The 4885-nt window shown below is 48.9% G+C and overlaps 1 long non-coding RNA gene across 1 annotated transcript; it reads left to right on the forward strand.

Moving 5' to 3' along the window:
* The first annotated feature begins 2415 nt into the window (after positions 1-2415).
* Positions 2416-3047, forward strand: LOC135399574 (uncharacterized). Its single transcript, XR_010424345.1, has 2 exons — positions 2416-2470; positions 2919-3047. It is a non-coding gene; the product is annotated as an uncharacterized LOC135399574 (long non-coding RNA).
* Positions 3048-4885: the final 1838 nt, after the last annotated feature.

A 4885-nucleotide genomic window follows, 5' to 3' on the forward strand; every position in this document is an offset into this window, starting at 1 on the left:
CGAAAGGGCTTTTCCCAAATCCCTCTCAAGATCCAAGGTGACACGAAAAGTTCTCCCGGCTTCGACTGTGTCCTCGAAAGAAACCTCGATTTTTGCATCTTGCCTTTTGTATCTGATATTCAAAAAACCGTTGCTTATGCTGAGGTCCATCAGACCGACTTTACAACGATTCGAGAGCTGAAGCGGACTATTGAAAGCTACCGTGAAGGCATTGAGTTTATTCGAGGGAAACTTATCCATGCTGGCGTTCGACAGGAGGTGGACGTAGATGTCTGATGTCATTACCCATTCTTGACCACGTCGCTGCTCGGGACCCAACTGTCGTATTCTTTGTCGTAACCGAACCAGCAAATCAAAGAGAAGCTCTGACCATTCACTTTCTTCTTTCTCAGCACTTTTGTTACTGGCCAAGGCTGATTGGCGTCTCAGGTTACCACGAGTACCTCCTCCTGGTAGAAAGATCCATCCACTTCCTTACCCCGGTAGTCTTCCAGATGCACGACGGGAGGGGAGGTGTCCCTCAGGCGGGAGACAGTGAAAATATGAGGCGACCAACTCCCTTCCGAGCTATTTTAAAACCTTCTCTGTGTAGTAGGGCCCTCACTTTATTCCCCACCTTGAGCTTTTTTTTCATGGAGGGTAGGACGGGCTTCCCATTTATCTCATTGACCAGCTCCAATTCGTTTCCGGGGGTGCCTTCGGATGGGCTGATGCCCAACGTCCTGTGTTTGGTGGCGTTGTAGTCGTGCACGATCTTGGGAAGCACAGAAACAAATTGGTATTTTCCGGTTACCCTAAAATAACGGAATATTCTGTCGCGTAAAGTGCATATAACCCGTTTTGCCTGCCTTGCCTTGATTACAGGAGAGAAGGTGGAATACATGTCGACCTTCTTTTGTGTCAGGTACTCCTTGACGATCTTCTTGTAGAATTCCCCTCCTCTGTCGCAAAAGATGCGTGTAGGCGCGTTACCTCCCCGAAAAAATATTCTCACGGCCCTTTTCATTTCGGTGGGGCGTTTCGTCTTTAGCGGAAGGGTGCGCAGAAAGTGGGAGAGGGAATCAATTGCCACGAGAATGTTGTAGTAGCCACCGTTGAACCCCTTGTATTTCGAAAAGTCGGCAAGATCCATTTGCCACACGTCGTTGATCTTGAGTGCGATGATGCGTCTCGTATTAAACTTTCTTCTCACTGGATGGGGTAGCGTGTTGGCGTCCAGCTTTCTCAGAATGGCGAGAGCCTTCTTTTTGCTCATGTGAAGCACTTTTCTAAAGCGGTCCACTCCCCCCAAACCACTCTCTGGTTTCTCATATCCCGCACGCGGTGCACCACAGGATGACGTAACTGGCGTTGTAGGATATAGTTCTAAAATGGCTACTGTTACAAAAGATGTTTTGAACGATAAGAAGATCGACGCGTTGGTGTGGTGTGAACCCCGAATAAAAAGATCGGTCACCTCCTTCAAGGAGTCGGCGTCGGTCATGTGATCGTTGACGACGATGCGGAGACGTGTCCCACTCTCATGGTAGCTCCTTGGTAAATTTTATAGAGTCCCCAAATTCGTCCCACATGCTCGGCAAGGCATATTTCTGCATGTAGAATACTTGTGACGAAGGCTTGTCCATGACGTCGTTCAGATTTCTCAGCAGGTTCGCAACGAACGTAGATTTGCCGCACATGGAGGGACTGTTTAAAATACAGCGAAAAGAATGATGGAAACGAAAAGGTTCGGGGGAGACATGTTGCGTGTGTACACGTTGTGCAAAGAAAAAGAAGAGACTGAGACTCATAGCAAAATGCATCTCTTTTATTTATACGTTGTCGTCCTCTAGATCGGAACTGCGTTCCCAATACAGATTATCCAGGCTAAAGTTGGACTTCTTTTTCGTCAGTCTGTCTGCAGCTAAGATGCGGTCGAGCGTCTTCATCTTCTCCTGACACATTTCTTGAAGTGCTTGCAACCATTCCAGCCAATGGACTTGAAAGGCTTCCTCCACAATGCCGCGAAGTTCTCGTTTTTTGTCTTTCCTCGTCGACGAGAAACGCAGGAGAATAAACCACACATGGCGTTTTCCACGTATCGGTCAGAATAATGACGCGAGCGCAGTGCAACGCTGCCTTTATACAAATAAACATGGACAAAGAAACGAGAGCAAAACCAAAATGAAGAAGCAACTCGTTGCCGCTAGGAGCGTGCACAGTGGAAAGAGAGAGAGTGAAACCGAAACGGGGCGCCTGCAAGGAGCGGTACAGAGGGCGCTAGGAGCGCGCGCATGTGTAGCGGCCGCGGCGAGGCGCTCCTATCATTCGCACACTGGCCGTCGTGGAGTGAGGACGTGCGGTCGATCTCTCCGCCGTCCCCGCGCTGCTTCAGTTGAGACCTGTGCACCATCTTGATACACCAGATATACCAGACAGTTGATACTTGCCCGTCGTCGGGATCGGACACACTGTCGACGCGGGGCAAAAGGTAAGTGGTTTGCCGTGCACGATGTTTGTGCATTGTTTGGCTCCGCTTGTGTTAAGCCTTTTCTCGCATATTCGCCGTAGCGGTTAGGCCTTATTTCCTGTACACGCATGTTTATACTTGTTTAGCAGTGACCCGTAGCATACCAAGCCTGTTGACGCACGTTGAGAGTTGAGCGTCTAGCATTTTGTGGTTGTCGCATTGTGTTATCTGCGTAGCGTTGTGTGGTGACGCTGTGGTTAGGCGTAGCCGGTCACCCCTAAGCCTTTTCCCCGATGTGTACTGTTTTTTCCGTGCTTTTTAGCAGTGTTGGTTAGACCTTTTCTCCGCGCTCTGGCATGCCTAGACTTGTTGAGCAGTGTTGCAATTTTACTTGCCGCTAGTATTTTGTTGTTCTCTCTTTCTTGCATTGAGCTATAATGGTGATGCCATCTGGTATGATGCCTTGCAGCTCGGTGGCCACCTGTCGTCAATCTCTGCAACTACTGGCCGTCAACACACAACATGGCGGGCGCTGGTCACTCAGGAGCGGTTTCTTTGCCACTGCGTCGATGATTTTCGAATAAATTGTTTCTCTCCACTCTATTTTTATCTTTTCGTTTTATTTTTACCTATTTTTATTTTTTTATCAGCTCAAATAGCCGACAGCTCGCACAGTGGTCTGGACACGTCTTAGATGCTCCCCAATGTAATGACTCCCTGAATGATCCTAATTACTGTGGGGGGTCCCAAATTGTTCTAATTGCTAAATTTAATTTATTAATGGCGTCCAGGCTACTGTATGAGTTGCCGGCTGCTTGAGCTGACTATATACTACTAGCTAGCACAAAGAATTAAATGTAAGCAAGCTGATGTAGGTTAGTTGAAAGTAATATTTCCCTTATACCCAAAACGCACTGTCACAGACAATCTGGATCGGTCGGCAATCCTGGTCGGCGCAATCCTGCTGGGCACGCCGTACCGTCCGCACTTCACATTCGTGATCTTCATTTTCATTTGCAGCCGTCTGGTGGACGATTTGCACAATACTTCCAGAAGTTTCAAATTAAAAGAAAACACTGGTCCAGGATGTCTACTTTAAAGAAATTCACATTAATACAAATGCGATTTCATCTGTTTCGGCGTTTGTCGATGTTGTTTTCTTCGTGCGGGCCGCTGTCATCGCCGCCATCTTGCCAACCCGGAACCGCGGCAGTGCAAGTAGCGAGAAGGCGAGGGCGAAAGGAAGCCACTGCGCCTGCGCCAACCCTTCTTGAAGTGTGTAATCATGTTCGCGAACGGGAGACAAGTGTCTGCGTTGTTGATCTCTGTCGCCGAGACTCGCTTTGTCCGCACCTGAGGGTGATCACAATCGCTGCCTAATCACGATTGCACGCGATGTGGATCATGCGTCGGTGCGTTTTGGGTATTAAGGGCAACCTCCATGGAGCGAATTTTTGCAACGAAGTTCGCGCGGCAGACTGCCACGCGCGTTCCGCCGCCAGTTGTTCGCCGGCACCAGCTCCATGGAGCGAAAAACCAGCGGAACGCGTCGGGAAGTCATGCTGTGATGTCACTGTTGCCAGGGTATAAGGTGAAAGCTTAGTGAAATCAGTTGCTCGAAAAAGTGCATTTAATGTCACAAATTTTGCAATTAAATCCAACAACTGTCTGAAAATATGCGACCAGTAACGTACCGAAAGGCATATTCACTACTGCGAAAGCAAAACATGTTTCTTGGCAGAGAATGCCTCACGTTCTAACGATGCAGTTGGCGAAACAGCGAGCAGACGACAGCATCCAGTTGCAAGAAGAGGACGATGACGATGACTCACGAGAGCAGACGACCACGTGGAGGCGATCTGGCGTAGATTCGTAGCGGAAGAGCACTTTGATTGGTTCATCTGCAGTTGACGCTTCCGGAATCGCGGACGCTGGGCGAAAATATCTGGCATGGGCAGATCGGCGGCTCACGGTCACATTTTTGATGCCTCACGCTGGGCGTCCGACGCTGAGCGAAGTTCGCAGCTTTTTCGCTGTACATTCGCTCCATGGAGGTTGCCCTTTAGTCGTGGGACATATGGACAATGAGCAAACACAGACGGACGAGACCACATTCATTTGTGTTTGTCCTTTGTTCATAGCTCCCAGGCTTAGGGGAATATAACCAACACCCAGCTAGCACGTTCGAGCCGTTCCAGTCTAGGAGAACATCCTGGCCTTTGGGGACCCAAGCATGACGAAATATAGTTGGAAGACTTACGGTTTTGAATACCCTGTTATAATGTCAAGTTGCAGGCGCTATTCTTTTGGTCTGCCTGACACGCAAGACCCACTGGGGCATGCGCGAACAGTTCATTCTTTCCGTTTCAAGGAAATTAGACATACGGGAACAAAAGTAACTTATCGGTATATGTCAACTGCTACGTGCAATCCTGC

Source organism: Ornithodoros turicata, chromosome 7 (assembly GCF_037126465.1).
Source record: "Ornithodoros turicata isolate Travis chromosome 7, ASM3712646v1, whole genome shotgun sequence".
In the NCBI taxonomy this organism is placed as follows: Eukaryota; Metazoa; Arthropoda; class Arachnida; order Ixodida; family Argasidae; genus Ornithodoros; species Ornithodoros turicata.